Genomic DNA, 24,148 nt, shown 5'->3' on the forward strand with positions numbered 1-24,148 from the left:
ATCTGACTGACACTTAAAACTGATCATCAGAGACATTTAGGCAATTAAGGTTAAATGAGGTCATAGGTGTGGTCATAATCCTCAACTGATCGGGAATGATGACCTTGCTGGAGGAATTCAGAAGGCACAATCAAAGGAGAGGTCACGTGAGTCAGGAGATGGTGGCAGTCCACACACCAGGACAACAGTCTTTCTCGATCCCCCAATACAAGGTCTAATCTGAAATGTCTGGCTCCCAGAAAAGCAAGGGACACATTTCTGTTGTTTTTGTCACTCAGTCTGTAGGGTTTTGTTACAACCAGAGTTGACAAATACATGGTGACGAGTTCTGTAAAGACTGTTCTAATATTTCAGCGCTAGGAGTGGCCATTTCATTATAAATATAAGGGAAGAAATACAAAACAAGTGCGTACCCGGAGGAGAGAGCCCTGCGGGAATGTTGAGCATCACTGAACAGCAGTAAGAAAGCTGGCGTAACTAGAACAGAGCGAATGGTGGGGGAAGAGCAGAGTATGGAAAGAGCCTGTCCTAGAACCACACCTGCACAAGGTGCTCCCCAGGGTGGGTGCCTGACTTGAATACTTTCATTTGCTTGATAAACCTCAACTATACCTTTACAGGTAGGGTATTATTTAATGGCTCATTTAAAGAGTTTCTCTTGCACAGTACATAGAATTGAGTTTGGCTTTATAAATCAAGGTAAAATATTTCTCTTTTAATAAGTATAAAAAGTCCATTCAATTTCCGTCCATTTGTATGCAAAATTCAAGAAGTCATTGTTTTTTACTGCTGAGTAGTACTCTAATATGTATATATTCCATACTTTCTTCATCCATTCTTCCACTGAAGGACATCTAGGTTGTTTCCAGGTTCTGGCAATTACAAACAATGCTGCTATGAACATAGTTGAGCATATACTTTTGTTGTATGTTTGGGCATCTCTTGGGTATATTCCCAATAGTGGTATTGCTGGGTCAAGAGGTAGGTTGAACCCGACTATCCTGAGAAACCGCCACACTGCTTTCCAAAGTGGTTGCACAAGTTTGCATTCCCACCAGCAATGGATGAGAGTGCCCCTTTCTCCACAACCTCTCCAGCAGAGGCTAAGAGGAACATGGGATGTACTCACTCATATTTGGTTTCTAGCCATAAATAAAGGACATTGAGACTATAATTCGTGACTCTAGAGAAGCTAAATAAGAAGGTGAACCCAAAGAAAAACATATAAGCATCCCCCTGAATATTAACCTTCATCAGGCGATGAAAGAAGACAGAGACAGAGACCAACATTGGAGCACTGGACTGAAGTCTCACGATCCAAAGGAGGAGCAGAAGGAGAGTGAGCACGAGCAAGGAACTCAGGACGGCGAGGGGTGCACCCACACACTGAGGCAATGGGGATGATCTATCGGGAACTCACCAAGGCCAGCTGGCCGGGGACTGAAAAAGCATGGGACAAAACCGGTCTCGCTGAACATAATGGACAATGAGGACTACTGAGAACTGAAGAACAATGGCAATGGGTTCTTGATCCTATTGCATGTAATGGCTTTGTGGGAGCCCAGGTAGTTTGGATGCTCACCTTAATAGACCTGGATGGAGGTGGGTGGTCCTTGGACCTCCCACAGGGCAGAGAAACCTGCTTGCTCTTTGGGCTGAGGAGGAAGGAAGACTTGATTGGGGGAGGGGGAGGGAACGGGAGGTGGTGGCGGGGAAGAGGCAGAAATCTTTAATAATTAAATTAATTAATTAATAAAAAAAATCAGCAAGGAAAAAAAAAAAAGTCCATTCATACTTTATTGACATGAGTGATGGACTCAAATTTTGTCTTACATTTTGACTCAATTTTGTTTTACATTGCATGGTGTATGTTATATATATAATTAATATGTATTGTTTTATATTTATTGTATTCTCATCTCTGTGCTAACATTCGTGATTTTCCTATTTCACTGGTTTTCTGTTTTTCTAACTTTCTTCTATGTCATATTAGAAAGACATTCATATATCCACTTTTGAAAGATCTGGTTTAGGGTGCTGGGGGGAAGCAGCTCATCAGGTAAAGCACTCACAACACAAGTATGAGAATATCCCAGACACATTTTCCCTCTCATCTACTTCTCTCTGCACTAAAATGTTTCTTCCCGACATGCCTCTTCCTATTTTAATGTATTTAAAAAGCACTGAATTTAATTTTGGTTGCTTGCATGAGCATGCGTAGAGTTTATTTATAGAATACTGTAGCTCCTCAGAAGCTCTGCCACTGAAGAAAAGGATACCATTTCTTCCTGTACACCAGTTATTATATGATTCAAGGCAGATTTTTTTGTTTTGTTTTTCATACCCCTCAGCTGACTCTCTTTAGAATGCTACTCTAGTTGTCTAGAGCTTTCTTTCACATTTGGTTAGATTTCTTAGTAAGAACTCTGCCTACATGTTATTTTTTTCTCACTTTCTAATTATGTATAGTAGTTTAGGTAGATGTGGCTGCCTGCTCTTTATATTTGAACACCTTGGATTTTCATCCCGGGTTTCTTCTACTCTGTCTCAGTCTCCTGTCACCCTCTTTTCTCCTGGATTCATGCCTCTTCAGTTTCACTGTCTTAGGAATAGGGGAGGGCTCTGCAGGAACTCCTCTTTCTCCTACTTACAAGTAATTCAAAAGCCCGTGATATCTTTGTTTCCTAGCAACACACATACACAAAACAATCATGCGTATGTTCCTTTGTCCTAATGATGATTCTGTGTGTATTCTTGTGAGAAAGTATGGGGTAAAGCTAAAATCAAGAATATTTTATAGTTTTTAACCCAAACGTCTTTTTCTTTTTCAGTTTATTTCAGATACCAGAGCCAACTCTTTCAACCAGCTCTAACCTGCAATCAGCTACAGAGTTAGTGAGAAGATACTCGATGATCCCAGGTATCTAGATTGTTCTGTTGTATTTGTTTCCTTCACAAGGCATGATGTTTTCCATGACATTTGTCTACCCATGAAAAAAGGCTTATCAACTAAGTAATAATTTCATTATTGATTCCACTGTAGCCTGTGATATCCCATCTGACAGCAGCGTTAGTATCAATAATACAATAACCACCATGAAAAGAAATCTCAGAAGCTTGAGCCAGCCTTTTGGGAAGAGGTACGCAGTATTCTCCAAGATTAATTTTTAAAGAACAATAGGCAAGTTTTAAAAATTCTTCTTCATAACTGGGCAGTACACACCTTTAATTCCAGCCCTAGGGAGGCAGAGGCAGGCGGATCTCTCTGAGTTCAAGGCCAGCCTGGTCTACAAGAGCTAGTTCCAGGACAGGCTCCAAACCCACAGAGAAACCCTGCCTTGAAAAAACAAAAAACAATAAAAAGGGGGATAAGTTTGTCAATCAACTCATTTCAGAATTTAGAGAGAGAAAAAAATTTTAAATAAACATTTTATTTAAAATTTTTTTATTCATTTTACATACCAGCCACAGATACCTCTCACTCCCTTCCTCCTGCTTTCCCCCTTACCTCTCCACAACCCAAAACTTTTTTTTTATTTAACTTTATTTCATGTGCATTGGTGTAAAGGTACCAGATCCCCTAGAACTGAAGTAACAGACAGTTCTGAGCTGCCATGTGGGTGCTGGGAATTGAACCTGGGTCTTTTGGAAGAGCAGTCAGTATTCTTAATTGCTGAGTCATCTCTCCAGCTGCAATACAGTTTGTTCTTTTTTAGTTTTTTTTTTTTTTTTCTTTTTTAAACGGTAGTTTTGAACTATGGGGAAGTAACAGTCATCCGGGGGAGATTTTTTTGTTTGTTTTTTAATTTTCAAGATACAAAACTAGGTTGAGAAGTTTAGCTCAGTGGTAAAGTGTTTGCCCACTATGTGCAAGGCCTGGTTTAATCCTCACAACTGATGAGGTGTGTGTTTGTGTGTGTGTGTGTGTGTGTGTGTGTGTGTGTGTATGTATGATATAATAAGTATTCAAAGAATAAGTTGGGGTCCTCTGTGGTGCTTGGGGAGGAGCCTAATTCCCTGGCCTCTATCTTGTGATTCTAGTCAGCAAACTCATTCAGTGCTAAAGAAAATAGCAAGTTACAGACCCTTACGCTTCTTCCAAGAACATAACGACCTTATTGAGCTCAATGTTAATTCATCCCACCTTGTTTTATCAAGGGAAAGAGTGTATGAGCTCATATCAGAGACAGGCCTGCAGTTCAAGTAGTTTGTGTTCTGGTTCAGGAGCCATTTTTTTTTCATTTCTTGAATCTAAGCTCTCTTTCCATTTCGGTGGATGAACACTGGTGCTGGAACAGAGGATTTGGTTGGAGAGGAGAGCCTTCTCTCAGAAGCCTGCCCTTGTATTAAGAAGTTATCTGTAGTTACAGCCCTTTCTTCCCATACTACCCAAAGGTTCCTCAAAGAATTGTAGGAAGACACCTGCTACATTTCAAATATGTCAACAACTTCAACTGTGTATAGAAGAAAGCTAATACAAAAACACTCATATGAATAGTTACTTAAAGTAGCTTTTACTAAGGGCTGGCTATGTGCAGAACTCAGGAAACATTGACAGTTAAGACAGTCTTTATCTTCTTTAAGGTTCTACCTAGGAAGGGAGCTAGATAAGCTTGAACAAGAATTATGAATCAGAAGGACTGAAGCATTCCAAGTAGAAATAAAGGATGGTTAAATATACCTGACAATCCAGTGATGGCCAAGCCCCCAGCTACCTCTGGAGCCGAGCCTCGAGCCTCTGTCCCACTTACTCTCCTTTGGGCATTTTTCCACATGTGACTTGCAATTCTTACTCCAAACAACATCTGAGCAACAGTTGCATTGTCTCTATCTCTAAACTACCTGTGACACTTGAGCAAAACCTACTTTCCTTTCTTCCTTCAGTCCTTGGTTACGCTCTCTAAAATGGCTCACCTCAGACTCGGAAAGCCTAGTTTTACTTCTCTTATCCCTCTTTATTCGTAGCTACATGTTCTTACTATGGCCACCGAGAAACAGGGCTAGATATTCGTTAAAGGCAGCAAGATTCCAACTGCTGCAGCAAAGGAGATAGAATCCCACTGCAAACTGAATTCAACCGCAGTAAAGACAAAAGTGAGGGATTTTCAAGGGAGACCAGCGAGGGACAGAAGGCGACTGGCGAAGTGTAGATGGAGCACTGGAATCACGGGGAGGGCTGTGGGGAAATGGAAAATTACAGAGCCCGTAAGTAGGGGGTAATTAAAACGCCAGGATGGTGTGTGCGGGGACAGTGTACATTTTGCCACATGGGGGAATTGTTTCCTGAGGGCCAAGGTCACCTCTCAGGGAAAGCATTAAGTCAGGTGGAAGGCTGGCCAGGGACTTGGTCAAGGCACTCAGCACAAGGTTTGGCCAGGTCCTTTGTGTACATTTTGTGACATGTCCATTGTGTTTGTGGTTTGTTTTTAAGATAAATATTTAGGTTAATATCTGTTTATAGCTTCTTCCAAAATTAGACAAACCTAAGCACATTTCTCCTTCCTTTTGGTCTATTTTCAGCCACTTTGCTGAGTTTAGCAGGGATTCACATATTAGATTTTTAATCGAAACAGCACTGTCTTTAATGATATACATATATTTGCATATTTATATATGTTCATATATATGAAAAGAGGGAGGCTGGGAAATGAAAACGCAATCTCTATTTACAAAATACATTCTCTTTTCTTCATTGATTTTACATCTTCCTCTTAGATTTCTTTGGGCTTGTTTTTCTAAGTACCTTTTCTAATAATTTTCTTATTTGCCCAAATTGCCAATATTACCTGTTAAGAATGGACATCAGTTTGTCTGGATTTAGAGTTTTTACAAAAATGGTGTATTTTCTTTTGACCTCTAATGTGATGAAGGAGAGGACTTATGCCGACTCCTTTGTAGATAAACTTTTGATTTTGTTTTAATAACATGCGATGTGCATGCATGTGGGCACATGTTCATGGGTGAGTGTGTAGACACGCTTGCCAGGGTATATGAGGACAAGGACGTCAGAGGACGGTTGCAGCTATTGGTCCTCACCTCTGTCGTTCCTTTCTTTCTCACCATTTCTTTGCAAATCTACAGTTTCTTCTGTTTTTTATTAACTGCTTATTTATACTTATTCTGCGTCCTCCACCACACTTCCAACACACGCATTCACAACCATACTCCCAACTCACATGAATTCACAACCATACTCCCAACACATACACATTCACAACTACACTCCCAACACACACACACACATTCACAACCACACTCCCAACACACATGCATTCACAACCATACTCCCAACACACATGCATTCACAACCATACTCCCAACACACACACATTCACAACTACACTCCCAACACACACATTCACAACCACACTCCCAACACACACGCATTCACAACCACACTCCCAACACACACGCATTCACAACCACACTCCCAACACACACACACACATTCACAAACTCTCTTATGACATCCAACCTCTTAATCCTTTGCTATTTTGCTTTGTCTTCTTGACAAAATTTTCAAGAATCTTCTAGCTACACACACTCTCTTTGGTTCTGTGCATTCTGATGTCAGCAGAATGATAGCATTTCTTTATACCTACAGCTCCCTATAGTCATGCCTGCTCGATTCTTCCTATTTGAATGCAGTATTCACCCACTTGAATACTTTAATTCTTTAAGAACCAAATGCTGACTCCTGTTAGGACTGACAGTTTTAAATTTTTAATGACTTTTGGTTTGGGGTCACAACACTCAGGAGGCATAGGAAGGTGTTGATCAGCCTGGTCCACATAGTGTGTTCCAGGACAGTCAAAGCTATGCCAAGAAACGTTTTTTCAAAACACAAAACCAAACCAAATAAAAAGTGCCTCTCTAGGGAGGGGAGCAAAGAAATATGTAGAGCTCAATAAAAATCAATTTTTAAAAAGTGCCCCTATACTATTCTTTATATTTTTAAAGTCTGTTTGTCTACTTGAAAGCTGCAATATACTGCCTTTTGCTAGTGACAATTCCACCTAAGATGAAATGCATGACTTGCTGCAAAGGTTTATAGCTACCAGTATTCTGGTCATAGGTGCTTCCTGTTTTCTTTGAGTATCAATAGTCACCCTGAGGGTTATTCTAACTTTCAGTACCTCCACTTACTACTCTTGAGTAAAGACAAGATTCTTTATCAGGCATTGTGGTGAAGAATCCAGGTGGGGGTAGACTGTATGTTCCTGCTATTATGGTATTTAAGAAGTCACTTTGGCTGTGTGTGTGTGTGTGGGGGGGGGCTCTTAAGGATTCCTTCTGCTCCAGTATCCAGTCCTAAGCCTGAGTTTCAGTATCGGAAGGTACTCCCAAGCGAAGCAACAGCCTCCTGGGTATGCCTAGGCCTCCAGATCTATCAATTATGCATATACCATCTGCTGCAAAACTCCAAAGAATTCTTTATCATGTCTGGTGTATGTAGAGGGGCCCTTCTCATTTTCTATCCCTGTTGTGAATAATTTTAGCCCATGTGTTTAGAATAGGGGATTTTAGCAGATGCTCCATTTGTCAACTTAATACCATATCCTGTCTTACGCTTTACGTGACAGTGTGCTCTTGATCCATAACTGCATGAGAACAGTGTGCATGTTCTCTGATCATCTTTAAGCAATGCTACAATTAAAAGGATGGAAAAATACCAAGAAATCAAGGTGTTTGGGGGCTTTTATTAGAAAGGGTGTTTATAGCTATTTGTATTTTAGAAATATTCTGAACTTGTCAATGAAAATTTTCTCCATCTGAAGCCAAGCAGGGTAGTGCACACCTTTAATCCCGGGATCTTTATGAGTTCAAAGCTACTTTGGTTTATTGTATCCCAGACCAGACAGAGCTGCCCAACAAGACCCTGTCTCAAATCAAACAAAGAAAGAAAGAAATTCTACTTTATCTAGACTTAATTTTAAAATGATAAATGAAGAGTAAACACAGTGCGGCCTCACTCATGAAATTTTAACGACAAAATAATGCCAGTACCCATTCCCTTCTGAAACGGGGTCATCAAAGCCCATTTTGTTCCTGCCACCCTGCTGGCCAAGCAGACCAGGTAAAAGGAAGGCACAGAAGATACCACCGCACACAGCATGACCTCTACAATATTTTCAGTATGTTAAGCAATATTCCAATTAGTCTACGGACTTGCTTTGACTATATCCCCAGTGTTTTGATGTCAGTGGATTTGATATTATTTTCCTTTTACAGATAAGAAAACATAGGTTCACCCAAACTGGTGTTTTTGGAGCCCATTCCCTATGGAGGCATACTTTGCTCAGCCTAGATATCCTGGGAAGGGCCTTGATCCTGTTTCAGTATGATGTGACAGACTTTGTTGATTCCCTGTGGGAGGCCTTACCCTCTCCGAGGAGTGGGTGGGGGTGGGGTGGGGAGAAAGTGGGGCAAGCGGGAGGAGGAGAGGGAGGGAAAACTGGTATGTAAAATAAAAAGGGTTGTTTTTAAAAATAAAAATAAATAAAAGAAGAAGAAAAAGAAAAGAAAACATAGACTCATTTGTTTGCAGTGAGCTGTCAAGTTTCACTGTCATTCCTGGCTCTGGAGCAGTCAGGGTCTGAGAAGGACACAGACACTTACTTACTGCTGACGTACGCTAATTATGGACTGGTTTACAGAAGTTTGAGGGATGCAGTAAGGGTGGGGCAGTTGCCAGACCACGTTGAGGGACCTAGGAAGATGCGGACACTTGGTGAATGTTATTCTATACAGCACAAGCCGCACAAACATAAAGGCATATCCTATAGAAAATATTTCACAAATCGGATATTTAAACATTTAATATCTAAAGTGTAGCATAGAGTCCATATATTGTCCTTAAATCCTTGGATTACTATGAATATTGGATAAATCAAAATATTTAAAAGTTGTGTAAATGGTACACTGGAGAGTTGACTCAGTAATAAAGAACACTTGCTACTCCTCTAAAGGACCCACGTGACCACTCACAACCACATGTAACTCCGTTTCCAGGGATTCAAATGCCCTCTTCTAACCTCCACGGGCACTGAACATGACACATTGGTCCACAGACGCACAATCGGGCAAAAATTCACACATTTTAGAAATCTGTAGAAATGATAATCCTCATTTGATGAATGCTGATTATGTGAAATAATTTAATGCCTGGGGTAAAGCTGAGATGCAGAAAGGTAGACTGCAGTTCATGATAAAATGTATCACACACCAGAAACAGCACCAGCTCACCAGGGCAGGTCCTCTGAGAGAGGTGGGAACAAGCCACCACAAAAACACAGAGTCATGCAGACTACAAATGCTCCATGAAACTAATGATGCCGGCGCTGGACCCCAGAGAGAAAAACAAGCATAAAAGGAGACAATGACTAACTTCACAGGGGCAGGGAAAGGCATACGCGTATCCGTGGTGGGAGGAAGGAAGGGGCCCTTGCAGGGCACCAAAGCAGATCTTACTCTGGGAAGAGAAAGTGTGGTGAGAGGCGAAACCAAGAGCTGGAGCAACAGCCAGCAAGCCCTTAGTTTCCAGTGGGCTGGGTCTGCCTTCAAAGCCAGTGATTCATGTGGGAAAGCAGGTTAGAGCTGCGTTTGGGAAGGCTGAGGATTAATGGTGTTCTCTGTGTTCCTGCTCTTGTAAAACAAAAAGAAATTAATAGTGTGACTGTCTTCCGTAGGCCTGGCACATGCTCCCGGCTCGGTCTCTTATTTAATTAGCTGCAGAAGACAGAGCACCAGCATGATGTCTATCTCCACCTCGCTTTGTGACTCATTGTGGGAATTGTGAGCAGCCAGTCTCTGTCACTCTTACATTGCTCCCTCGGCTGAGGCATCAGGAGAGGCAAGGGAGAAGCAAGTGGGTGCCACCAAGACCCTTGATTGGCTGTGCCATCTCTCCTTTCTGTCTTATTTTCCTTCTTCTGTTCTCCTCACCCTTCTTTCCAAGTCTCTTTTTGATTAGTGCTTTCAGTGAGATACATAGAGTAATGGTTTCCAGTTACATGTGACGAACTGAATATCAGAAACAATAAACTACTATTAAGTACTTCCTATCTGCAATTGTCATTCCTGTTTAATAAATAAGGAGAGTGATTCTAGGAAATATTGAGCATTCTGTTTATCAAAATCTTTGTTCTCTTTCTTGGGACAGGACACATGACCAATTTCCAACAATGGAAAGTAACTGGAAGTGATGGTTCACAGTAGCCCAGTTTTTACTATTCTATTTTTGTGTGTACTGAATGTGTGTACGTGCATGCACAAATGGACACATGCATGTGGAGGTCAGAGGTCAACACTGAGTGTTCTTTGTTGGTCTCTACCTTGTGTTTTGGGGCAGGGACTGCCACTGAGCCTGGAGCTCACAGTGAGCTGCACTGACTGTTCAGAGACCTCTGAGGAGCCCATCCAGCACTAGGGCTGAACATGCATGCCACCATTCTTGGAGCTGACGTAGAAGCTTGGGCTCCAAATCTAAACCCTTGAGCTTGTACATAGGCATTTTGCTGACTTACCCGTCTACCCACACCCCTCTAGCCCAGGTTTAAACAAGGACGGGCCTTACCCATTGACTTTTTCTTTATTGTTTGATTGGATTTAGGAGGTCAGCACAGGACCCCAGAACCTGTAGAGAAGACCAAGAAGCAGTGAGCAAAGGACACTGACCCCAATTAATTGTATGGTATAGATTCCCTCCAGCTTCAATACTGTCTCTGTCTACCACTAGCTCTCAATAGACCGTGATGTGAACCAACAAGACATCATAGCTACTGTCACTGAGTTTTGGGGCTACTTATTATAGCAGTGAGCTGGAGCAAGTTCTGTGTCAACAAACTAATCTTACAGAATACCTATTACCAAACTATGTTATCTGCAAAATTCAAAGTGCTAGCGCACAGGACACACAGGTGACTGGGCATTAATTAGAAAGGTGGCTCCCTATAGGATGCCTAGAGAAGGTAAATTTTGAAAGAGAGGCAAATTTTGAATGTCGCTCTCAAGCATAAGGAGATGCTTCTCGGGGACCGATATCCTGGTGTAGAGATGGCTCTAGAGACAAAAGGCCATATTCAGTCTCAGTTCTGCTTTTTCCTGACCGAGTGACCTTGAGACTAAGTTTTTCTACCTTTAAAATATGACAAAATGCCTCCCCACTAGAGCTGCTCTGTTTCTGTGTTGTCAATCTTATATTAGCTTTCTTTATTCGTCCTCTGTGTCTTTCACATTGTGCTTTGCGGTCCCATTCAGTTCTTGGTCTCTTTGTATTCACCCTCTGCCCTTGCAGCCTCTTCCCTCCCCGATAAAATAGAATTTAAGAGGAAAGAAAAAAAAGATAATCCTTGTCATGGAAGCTGTGGTGTGACCCTGTGAGTCACGCAGTATACCCTCTTGTGTGTATATTTGCAAGTGTTCATTGCAGAGTCATTGGTCTGGTTCGAGGCCTCCAGTTTCGGCTACATTACCGATGCTGGGCCCTCACTGGGACTCTCCTTGGATAGCCTGTTGTGTGTATCACTTTGGGTATGCGGGACGGGCCCCTTCATATGCTCTCACCTCCTTGTAAATGAGGTGGATGTTGGGGTGGGTCAACTCATAACCCTGGTTCTGGGCCTAGGTATTTGCGGGCTCCATCAACCCACCAGTTCTCCCCAGTCCTCATCAACAAGATGAACTATTTTGTGTTGCCCCTGCCAGTTCAACCCTTACAGCAATGAGCACCAGGCAGCGCCTGTTCTCCGGCTTTCATGCCCTCAAGGTCCACTCTCCCATACCTGGACCATCAGGCCCAGCTCCACCGTGTTGCCCAGGTGAAGTGTAGGAGCCACTGTTCCGAGTGGGGCAGCTGGTGAGGGGCAGGGACAGCTTTCCCACCTGTGGTCTCATGAGGTCAGTGGGGGGGGGCGTCTCTCTCCAGTCCTCACCACAGATGAGGGGGTATGGCCAGCTCTCACACTCTTACCCTCAAGGCCAGTTCACCCGCACCTCTGCCAAACGGTAAGCTCTACTGTGATGCCCAAGTGAAGAGCAGGGCCGGCTTTACTGAGTGCTACAGTCTATAAGGGGGAGGATTGGCTCCCTCGCTTGTCACATGCAGTGAGGAGTAAGAGCGGACATTTCTCCATGCCCACACCACCTCATGACAGGTGAGTACCGAGGACAGTTCTCGGATGCTCACAGTATGGGGGCCGGCTCACCCATACCCCTGCCAACAGGGTTGCTTGTCTCTCCTGTGTTACCCAGGCAAAGTGTGGGACCTGCTCTCCAGAGTGCGGCAGCTGATGAGGAGCAGGAGCAAGCTCTTATGATCTCAGGCCCAGCTCTCCCACCCTTCTCAGGCATAGGAATGGTGGGTCATCTCTTCTCTGCCCATGCCGCCATATGTCAAATGAAGGATAGGACCAGATCTCTTGTGCTGCTATAAACAGATCAGCTCCACTGTGCTGACCACACAAGGTACAAGGCCAGCTTTTCCCAGTGTTGCAGCTGGTTAAGGAGAGGGTCAGCTCCTTTGCCATCTGGAGGCAGTAGGGGCAAGGGGGACAAAAAGGCATCTTTTTCACAGACAAGAGAGGCAGTACCAGCTCTGTCCTCTCACACAGTTAAATAGTCTCTATCAAGAGTATACACTGGTGATGTGGGATTCCCCTCTGTGTGCTGTGATTACCATTAATGAATAAAGAAACCGCAATGGCCTGTTGATAGGACAGAACGTAGGTAGGCGGGAAAACTAAACGGAATCCTGGGAGGAAGAAGGCAGAGTCAGAGACACCATGGAGCCACCGGAGACAGACACTGGAAATTTTACCCGGTAAGCCACAGCCACATGGCGATACACAGATTAATAGAAATGGATGAAATGAAGATGTAAAAGTCAGCCAATAAGAAGCTAGAGCTAATGGGCCAAGCAGTGTTTTAATTAATATAGTTTCTGTGTGGTTACTTTGGTTCTGGGCAGACAGGAGGAACAAGTGGGCTCCCGTTACACACTAGGCTTTCAATGAATATTATTTTCCCTGTTGTCAATGTTAGAACCATAAAAAGAAATCCAGTCTTTCAATGACTTAAACACAACTAATTGTTTCTATTAATCCCATGCATTTTTCTTTCTACATTATTGGATAGTGTCATGGGCACATTCACTTCAATTTATTTTCTCAGTGTATAGTTAATATTTGAATCTGAAATTCGCCATTTGGTGCTTGGATTTACACCTTGTTTCACTACTAAAGAAGTGATTAAATGATGGGCCTGGTCATGGGTGTAGTTTATTTTGTACATTGTTATGCAGACTGACACTTAGATCTCTGAGACATTATAGTTATAGGGGCCTTAGTAGGCATCAACTCCAAATTATATGTGTTGTGTTTTTTTCTCTCTCTCACTCTAAAGATACATACAGTCATACATATATGCAGAGATACACATATACAAATACATACACACACATATATATACAGAGATACACACACAACAACATACATATACAGAGAGATAAACTAACACACACACTACATACAAACAAACACACAAGCACATGCCTACTGGTTTTAGAGTTCTAGTAGTTTGAGTTCATGGCCCAGGTCTCGTGGCACTGGAGGAGAAGCTCAGAGTTGGAGCAAGTCCTGGTTTGGCAGTGTGTAGAGACTGGCACCTGCCCATGAGCAAAACATGTGACTTACTACAAAGTTCATCAATCATTGATCACATTGCATGGGGAATGAGATACTTTGGTGAGCTAGATTTTCTGAGTCAGTAAACTATCAGAGAATTTATTCTTGTACGTGTGTGTGTGTGTGTTTGTGTGAGTGTGTATGTGTTCTCTAAAATACACTCTTTCTCTTGACCTGACTGCCTTGTCAGGACGGTCCGGTGAACATAACTGAGTATCTCTATCCAGCAGTGAAAGAAACTTAAGGATCATTTAATTCAACTTTTTTCAGATGAAAAGACAAGGTCCCACATCATAAAAATGCTTTTTTTTTAAGGTTAACACCCTTTTCTCTATGATACAAGCTAGTCACCTGTCAAATGACCTTCTCCAAATCGTAAGTTGTATAGACGCTACTAAGCCCAATTACCTTTACGCTGGGCTTGTGGTTACGTTGCATTTTCAGCCCCCTGGCACCCTGGCAGTTGGGGTTGACCATGTGACTGGATTCTAACCAGTCGACTGTGAAGGTGGATGTTAATACATACTTGATTTTCCAGGCTCCTTCTTCTAACGAGCTGACTAGAGGTGAAACCAGAAGCCATGAACGATGATTCAGAGAACACCAGCTGAAGAGAGCATGGGTTTGGGAATCAGGGCATGGAAGATAGGCACCTATCAAAATGAGATGAAGCTCATTTTGGAAGATCAACAAGAAACAAACTCCTACCATGCTTTGTCCATGATTCATGTAGAGATTTATCTGCTCAAACTCTCAGCACATCCTTAGCCAATGCATACCTTAATAATGACAAGGTTATAATGGGCAAGACACTGTGCTGTGATATGATCTTAGCTCAGTTGCAGCACACACCAGAAATCCCAGCACACTAGAAAACAGGAGACAGAAGGATTGCAAATCTGAGGCCAATCCAGGCTACATAGCAAATTCCAGGTCATTCTGGGTGACCTGATTAGACCCAGTCAAGAACAACAGCTCAAAAGATATGATCTCATTCCTCAAAAAGCGGAGACAGGGAGAAATGCTCTGATGAGCTCTCAGTCTAGTTCCATTTGAGCCTTGCTCAGGGGACGTTTGTGGAGGGCCTTTGTTCCCAAAGAAATGTATATGGAAATATCAAGGTTGATGTAGGTTGGCTTGACAGAGAAGCCGCACTGGGGAAATGGAGCGCTTTGAAATCAGGTCACCTAGAAAAAAAAAGTCTACAAAGCCAAAACCTAAATGAAGCTAGCAGGTTTTTAGGTGCTTTTCACAGCCTGGCATGCTGGATTCTCTTCCCAACTTAAAAGGAAGGGGGTGGGGGGAACTAAGAAAGGCACTTCTTTCTGTACATATCTCTTCAAAGTTTGTTTGAGCATCTCACTATTTTTGTGGTGCACACATAGATCTCAAGTTTTAAGTGGCCTTTTTATATCTGCAGCTGGAAAGGAAAAAAGCCACCCAGCAGCTCAGTGTGTTAGCGCCAAGTCTGGCTTCTCTTAAATGCCATGGCTCTCATCCAGCAGGAGATGCCACTGTACAGAAAAAGCTAAGCAGGAAAAAGATGCTGAAAATGACTAATTACTCGCTTGCTTTAAAGATAAACCCGTTTTATAAGAAAATCTTCTTGATTAAGAAAGACTTCCCATTGTGCCCCAAGTCATGTTAAATTCCCTGTCGTGATTTCAACCCATGTACCCACTGTTTTAAAGGGCAGTCATTAGTAACCCACACTAGGCTTCAGCATAGTGGAAAGGGGTTGAGCTAGCATGCACTTAGCATATTCTGCTTAAAAGTGTGTTGTGTGTGTGTATGCATATATAGCACAAATATTTGGCAAATATTTGTGATATATATAAGTAATATACACATGTATACATGTGTGTATATATGTATACACATACACACACATGTATACATTTAAAATCACTTAACTATCAAAGAAACCTGTATGGTAAGAATCCACCCTCTCTTCTTTTATAGAATGCAAAACAGAAATGATGTTCAAGAAATTACACTAAGTCCTACCAGTATAAATGATATATAAAAGCTAATGCTGCCTCTATTATCCTGCAATCAAGATGCTTAGAATCAACATCTACCTGCTGGTGTTTTTTTTTTTTTTTTTTTTTTTTTTTTAGTCATAAAAGCATTTATTAAAAGGGGAAAAAGGGGAGAGGGAGGGAGAGAGAGAGGGAGAGAGAGAGAGAGAGAGAGGGAGAGAGAGGGAGAGAGAGAGAGAGAGAGAGAGAGGAAAAGAGAGGGAAAGAGAACCAGAGAGAGCGCGGCCACGCTGAAGAAACAGAAGGAGAGAAGGAGAGCCAAAATGGCGCGGGCAGGTCAAAGGTAAAAGCATTTATTAAAAGGGGAAAAAGGGGAGAGGGAGGGAGAGAGAGAGAGGGAGAGAGAGAGAGAGAGGGAGAGAGAGGGAGAGAGAGAGAGAGAGAGAGAGAGAGAGAGAGAGAGAGAGAGAGAGAGAGAGGGAAAGAGAACCAGAGAGCGCGCGGCCACGCTGAAGAAACCCCTGCTGGTGTTTTTAACTATCCAGAATTCTCCCTGGTGTTATCTTTTCCAGGAAGCTTCACACAGTTGTTTCTCACTCCAATCTGCATCTCAGCACATACTGCATCATCTTGTGCCTGTGTATTTAAGTACCTTCCTCGCCTCATGAGTCCATGCTTTCTGATAAAAATGTGTGCGTGTTGATTCTCAAACTCAACCTATCATCCATGCGCACACGAATGAACTTGGAAAAGGCCAGTTTGTGCATACTTGCTAGACATACTTAATTAGGGTTATTAGTGCCTAAACCAATGAGCTCCAAAAATCATCATTTGAAACAGGTACATCAGGAAGAATGTGGCAATAGTTTTCATGATGAAAGAGTAAGACACTGTGTTCTTGAACTATCCATTCTGTTTACAAAACTACATCATGCTTTATTGAGCAGCTTCCAACCTCTTCAAACCTCATCTCTTCTTAGACATGTTTGAAATTATCTCAACCTTTTCTTTATACTAGTTTCTTTCAGTGTCTATTGGTGAGATTAATGTTGTTGTGTTCAGTACTAATGTATTAATGTATTCATGTAATAAAGCCTATTCTCTTTGTTATTATTGATTTTATTGAGCCCTACATTTTTCTCTGCTCTCCTCTCTGCCTCTCCCCTCCCATTCAACCCTCTCCCACGGTCCCCATGCTCCCAATTTACTCAGGAGATCTTGTCTTTTTCTACTTCCCTTGTAGATTAGATCCATGTATGTCTCTTTTAGGGTCCTCATTGTTGTCTAGGTTCTCTGGGATTGTGATTTGTAGGCTGGTTTTCTTTGCTTTATGTTTAAAAACCACTTATGAGTGAGTACATGTGATAATTGTCTTTCTGGGTTTGAGTTACCTCAATCAATAGGATGTTTTCTAGCTCCATTCATTTGCCTGCAAATTTCAAGATGTCATTATTTTTTTCTGTTGTGTAGTACTCCATTGTGTAAATGTACCACATTTTCCTTATCTGTTCTTTGGCTTAAAGGCATTTAGGTTGTTTCCAGGTTCTGGCTATGACACACAATGCGCTGTAAACATAATTGAGCACATGTCTTTGTGGCACAATTGAGCATCCTTTGGGTATATACCCAAAAGTGGTATTGTTGGGTCTTGAGGAAGGTTGTTTCCTAATTTTATGAGAAATCACCATACTGATATCCAAAGGGGCTACACCAGTTTGCATTCCCACCAGCATGTTGGAGTGTTCCCTTTCCCCCACAACCTCTCCAGCATAAGTTGTCATCAGTGTTTTTGATCTTGGCCATTCTTATAGGTGTAAGATGGAATCTCAGAGTTGTTTTGATTTGCATTTCTCTAATGCTAAGGCGGTTGAGCATTTCCTTAAGTGTCTTTCAGTCATTTTAGATTCCTCTGTTGAGAATTCTCTGTTTAGGTCTGTACTCCATTTTTTATTGGATTATTTGTTCTTTTGATTACCAATTTCTTGAGTTCCTTGTATATTCCCATTCTCTTCCTATGCAATTGTATTACACCTCTAGTATTGTATCATGCACTTGATTGTTGGATGGTGTTTCCAGATGGTTGAGGTAATATAGGCCAATGCAAATCCATTCAGAGCCTCAGACAAGTAAGAAAATTTATGGAATTTATGCAGGTTTAAAAAGTGAATAAGAAAATCCCAGGACAGCCAAGGCTACATTGAGAAACCCTATCTTGAAAAACAAACAAACAAACAAAAAGTGAATAAAGAAATAGATACAGACCAGAGCAAATAAACCTGTGACACTCTGGGGGCCCCTAGTCATGTTGAAACTTCCCCCATTTCTCCACATTTTGGATGGAGACTTTGCACCTTGCTCTTGCTTTCCCTCTATTGGGTCGACACCATATAGGCTCCTTTCTAGAGAGTCAGAGCACACTTGCTCAATCCCCTGTTGTGGTTTTGCACAGAAGGTTTCCAGGCTCTAACAAAACATACATAAGGATGAAGATTAGCAATACCTTTTCCCCCCTTTGCTTTTCATGATAAAGGCATTTCTTAAGAGCTAAAGTAATACTGGCATTTACAACATATTTGTCGTCTTTTGAGGGTAGAAGATGCATTTGCAACATCAGGACAGATTGGTAAGAAGGAACAGAAAGCAATTTCCTTCATGGGAGAAATTTGAAAACCAGGTCAACCATCCACGCACAATCCCTGATGGAGAAAGGGCTACAAGGCCAATGACATCATTAAGGTCATTTTAAACCCCATTATTCTGCCTCTCTAATGATAGCTCACACCAGAATCTTTCACCTGTGATCCCTTCCTTGACAGCTGGCACAGAAGACGAATCTTGGATGACCAAGTGCACTCCCAGATGGACCTTGAGGTTAAGTGAAATTTCATATGGAGATGTGAGCTATCAAGCAATATGTGATCTGTCCCGTCCTTAATATCAAAGAGGATTCCATGTGGGTCAAAGCTACACTCCACATTTCCAATCTCGTGCTGTCACTGTTAACAAAGGATGTGTTTCAGAGACGTGGTCAGTGGAGAGAAACATGATAGCCAAGGCAGCAACGACTCGAGTGGCTAAGAGGATATTTCCGGATAACCACGGAGAGGACCAAGAGCTGGAAACTATACGGTGTATGAGCAAAGATGAAGAGAAAGAAGAGAGTGAGGCTCAGGGACAGACGGACTTGCCCCGTGAGAAATTTATTCTATTACAAGTCTTATAAGAAAAGTAGGGTCTTATGACCAAGTAAGTTAAAGGCGTTACCTCTGCTTACGTGCACAGCACCCTAAAAAGTAAATACAGTAAAGGCCTCAGTTACAAAAAGTTTCAAAACTTTATTTAATCTGGGGTTTTTCAAGCATTTTGTCCATAGAAACTCTACTCTTCCATGTAGCTGCAGCCCAGGGTTCTGCCATATACACATTGAGAAATGCTGCTTTCAGCTTGGGAAAGTGCCAGACTGACCTACATTTTACCAGGGACGGAGGGCTACCAGCATCGGTGTTACATGTAAAAGTTTATTTTGCAATGTCCTTCACTGGGAGCATTTAAAAATAAAACAGCATGCATGGAGATGTCTGGAAAGAAAGTCACCAATGTCAGCAACCAACTTTACAGTGTATTACAAACAAGCTAACCTGATGGCTAAATGGATAAAGGGGAATGGAGAGACAGAAGAAAACAGAGGGGGCTGAACTGCAAATTTTAGACTCTGAGTCTAATTTAGGTAATAGTTCAGATACAAAGCAAAGTGTTGTCCTTATTTATTTTTAAAATCTCCATTTACAGTTTGGGGGAACTAATCAGCTGGAGAGAGACATGGAAGAGCTGAGGTAAGCTATCCACCCCCTGAAGAGTTGAGGTGAGGGTGAGCTATCTACTCCCTGAACAGCTGAGGTGAGCTATCTACCCCCTGAAAAGTAGAAGTGAGCTATCCACTCCTGAAGTGAGCTATCCACCCCCTGAAGAGCTGAGATAAACTATCCACTCCCTGAAGAGCTGAGGTGAGCTATCTACTCCTGAGGTGAGCTATCTACTCCTGAGGTGAACTATCTACTCCCTGAAGAGTTGAGGTGAGCTATACATGCCTGAAGAGCTGAGGTGAGCTATCTACTTCCTGAAAAACTGAGGTGAGCTATCCACTCCCTGAAAAGCTGAGATTTCCAGTTAGGATTAAGAGACAAGCGCTGTGAATGGATTGTAGGGAAGGAGATGGGACTGAAGGAGTAAAAAGCGGAAAGGCCAGTGGGGGAGGCGGTTGTGAGGGAAAGGACTCTGGAAACACTATGGCAGCGTGTGAGAACTTTAATGTTAGAGAACGGCATTAAAGTTACTTTGACTCCTTTGGGTTTGGAGCACGTTTTTAGATGTGACATTTTTCAGTCCTGTCTTTTAATGGTGTGTGCCAGCAACAAACTCTATTGCTGCCTAGCCCTCAGAGGGAAGCTTATCTTAGAGGGATCTGCAGAAGCAGGGTTTTACAATTTTCTTTACAAGGGGAAGGATCCAGATTGCTGGATCAGATTCTGGGTGGAATGACTCAAATGTTGGAACAAAGTCAGCAGTGGTGTGAGACAGACATTTTTTTCTTCTACATAGGCAAACACAGGTAAGCTACTTCCCAGGCAAATTTGTATTTTAGTTAAAAAAAAAATTAGCAATTTTTAAATTTTATTTTTCAGTTTTGAGTTTATGACATGGGGATGCCCATACTAAAAACTGTGATGTTTTTTAAGTTAAATATTCTCAAATGTGTGAGACATATAAATACTAAAAATCTCTATGCAATATTCAAATGTATCTGGGTTTGGAAGCATTTATTTGCTAAGCCCATCAGCCCAATTTTTAGTTCCCTTAAGATTTCTAATCTGTAATGGTGTGTGTGTGTGTGTGTGTGTGTGTGTTCACACATGTAGGCAGTTGCATGCATACGCACGTGTACATGTGTATAGAAGTCAGAGGTTGGCCTCAGGTATACACCTTTATTTTGGAGATAGGGTCTCTCATTGGTTTGGAGCTCTTAAGTAAGCTAGACTCTATGGCCAGCAAGCTTCAAGACTCTGGGTGGCTCTGCACCCCAGCTTGTGGACTTCAAGAGCATGCCACCATACCCAGCTTCTTACACATGTGTGCTAGAAATGGATCTTAGGCCTGAATGCTTGCAAGGCAAGGACTTAGCTGCTTACCAAAGGAGACACCTTCCCATTCCCCCACCAGTAATTTCTGTGTAAAGGATTTCTATCCCATTAGTACCAGGACAGATGGTTGTGGCTTTTAATTTTCTGGGACAGTTTCCTCCTAAAGTTGTTGCCTAGGTAGCAAGGCAGTCTTTGGAAAATACAAGTGAAGTGGGTTTTTTTGTTATTGTTTATTTTCTTCACTTTCTGAAACCTAATCCAGGCTACTTGTTCCCTTATCAGATGGAAACCTGCAAGGCATGGATGGTACAGTCACTTGATGCATTGTCTCCGTTCCAGCTGACTGCCTTCCCAGCTGCTCAGTGTATCCTAGTCCCTTCCCAGCTTTGCCACTGGCTGGCAAGCTCCTGGCAAGGCTGGGCAGCTCAACCCAGGCATTCCTCCTCATGACTCCTGTCCCTTTGCCTCTGCTACCTTAGACATTACATATACATATCACAGATCCGCATTACTGAGCTCTGCTTTCCCTGGGATTTGCAAGCTCTCTGAATGGTTTGACTTCCTCTGGGGAAACTCGTAGATATTATAGTCACCCAGACCTCTGAATATTTAAGTTGAATTCATAATTTTAGACTTGATAATCTTCAAAATGTTCTCACTGAATTATTTCTAAGACGTTTTTGTTCTGGGGTTTGAAATGCTCTTCTGGCATCCCAGTTGGTCCTCCTGGTAACTCAAGAGAAGAGACAACAAACTCTGCGTTAATTCACAGAAACTCAAGGGCATTTGTTCAAGGTCAAAGGGCAGCAACTGATGGAGCTGGGATCAGAGTGTGTAGTTCAGGATTCGGGTGCCCATTGCTGTGAGTATTCTCTTTCCATTGCTTGCTTCTGCCCCCAGGACACAGGGAGACAACAAAGTTTACTGCTCCAATCTTCTGCACCAATGTATCTTGCTCTTCTCTCTGCCTGAGATGCTGAAGGCTCTGGACAAGCATTATTCAAGATTGCTAAGGAGACGACATTCATTTATGCTGAGTAGGGGTTACTTTCTATGATGATTTGAATGAGAATGACTCACAAAACTCATATATTTGAGTGTTTGCATCCCAGTTGGTAAAACTATTTGGGAAGGATGAGGTCACAGCCTTGTTGGAGGCGGTATGTCTCTGGTAGTAAGCCTTGAGGTTTATTTCAAAAGCCCATGCCAGACCCAGTCTTTCTGTGTGTGCCTCCTGTCTGTGGACGAGGATGTAAGTTCCCAGCTACTGCTCCGGTGACATCCTACATGCCACCATGATCCCTGCCATGATGACCAACCCTCTGAAACTGTAAGCAAGCTCCTAATTAAATACTTTCCTTTTATAAGATGCCTTCGTCATTGTGTCTTTTCGCAGCAATAGAACAATAACCAAGACACTTCTTTCTACGGATGTTGACCATGGGGTCAATAATGTTACTTTAATTCGGCGACATGCAATTTCTTATCAAGCTATGCCTTCGTTTGGAGTATCTAGAAACAGACACAGAGATCAGCTCTGATCTCCTTTGAAGGACACATGATTGAATACTTGTCCGGGCTTCTGCTCTTCTGGCGATGTCTTAGCAAGCACAGTAAGCATTTGCTATTCGTGGGCCAGTGGTCAAACTCAGAATGCACCAGGCCACACCCTTTACCATGGGACACAGGACTCCTCGACCTCATGACTGGCTCACAACTCTCCATCAGACCAGATAGAACATTCTAAAAACATCACTGTAGCCCAAGCCTCTGCCAACTCAATCTTATTTTTCCCTTTTTCTTTCCTAAGGGTCAGCTCAGAATTCATGTTTGAAGACCCCACTTGTTTACAGTTGCAGCTTCCCCTTTTGCCTGAATATTCTCCTTGTACGGTTGATGAAGTCTTAGCATTTTCTTCTTGGAAGACACAAAGCGACACAGAAAGTGACCCAAAGAGTGCAGGGAAGGAGCAGGGAGAAGAGGAGGAAAGAAAAAGAGCTGAGAGCGCTAGCAAAGCCTTCTCTTTGGCAAATGGTGTTTCCATCCCAGGCCTGCTGAGAGATTATAGAGTCTCTGGTCACCATTAGAGCACAGAGGAGCACAGCCCTAGATTACTGATTTAAAACTCCTGCCCCTGGCAGGGTGAAGGTCACTCTTAGGCAGTGACCAGTCCAGGTGTGACACTGAGACAAACAGTCCAACCTGGGTGCCAACCTGGGTGCAAAAATCTTATTCATTAATTCATTCCTTCCACACTTATTACAACATTTGAAAGCATACGTTGGAAGTCAGCATCATATCCATGAATTACTACCATGTTTCCCAATTTGAAAATCTAATCTCTTTCTTACTACAATATTCTCTAATAATCGTAGGCAAGATGTGTTCAGCTAGCTTATTCATGACTGTGACACTCTGACACACTCATGAACTGTGTCACTCTGGACAGATCACTTCCCACTCTGTGCCTCTGAGTTTCTTCCTAGGTCAAAAGCCAATAGCAGCACGTCCTGTTGACGTTCCAGGCCTACTCTGAAAACCTTTAGAATGTAAGCTGCTGAGTGCTCTCCAGGCAGAATGCGCAACACTTCTTGGCCAATCTTTAGGGGTTTGCCTGCTTCCTTGCTCTGTCCTCTTGCTGAAACAAATGCTTACATTGTCCTCTCCCCTGTCCCCACCTCCACCCCACGGTGTTGCAGGTGTCCTACTTGGATTACAAAACTGGTTGCGCCGCCATCTCCAGCACAGGAGGTTACCTCCTCTTCCAGCAGAGGTTAGATAACAGAGATGTGAGAGGATGTAATTCATCCTTCACTGATCAGTGTTCCTGAACGTTCCACACTTGCCTGAACCCCATCCTATCCACTTTGAAAACCAGCAGCTTAAGAACAATAAATGGTCTCTGGACTCCTGAGAGTCAGGGCGGTTTTTTCTTACCTGTCTTTCCAAGGAGGCTTCTGAATCACATTGGGTCATTCTCCCCTCTGAGACTCCCTGGAAGCTACCTTCTCCCCCTCTTCAAAAGTGTATAGAAATAAAGCCATAGAAGACATATGCACACACAACTGTGCACCTAGAGCCATACCTGCTCAAGCCCACGCACACATTGAGTGCCATTGTGTTACATTGTGTCACAGCCCCGTGTGAAGCACTTACCTCTTCCATTGGTTCTCAGTATTGATTCTAGATGCGCCTAATTGAGTAACGGCTCCCACACAGTAGGTGCTCAACGAGCAAGATCTGACTTTATTCTTACAATAACATTTCCTTCTCCAGAAACAGGACGCACACGCCTGGGCCTGGTCAGAGTGAAGCATGCGGTTCTCTGAAGGGAGGAGGCTGGTGC

The sequence above is a fragment of the Chionomys nivalis genome, chromosome 6 (genome assembly GCF_950005125.1).
Source record: "Chionomys nivalis chromosome 6, mChiNiv1.1, whole genome shotgun sequence".
NCBI lineage: Eukaryota > Metazoa > Chordata > Mammalia > Rodentia > Cricetidae > Chionomys > Chionomys nivalis.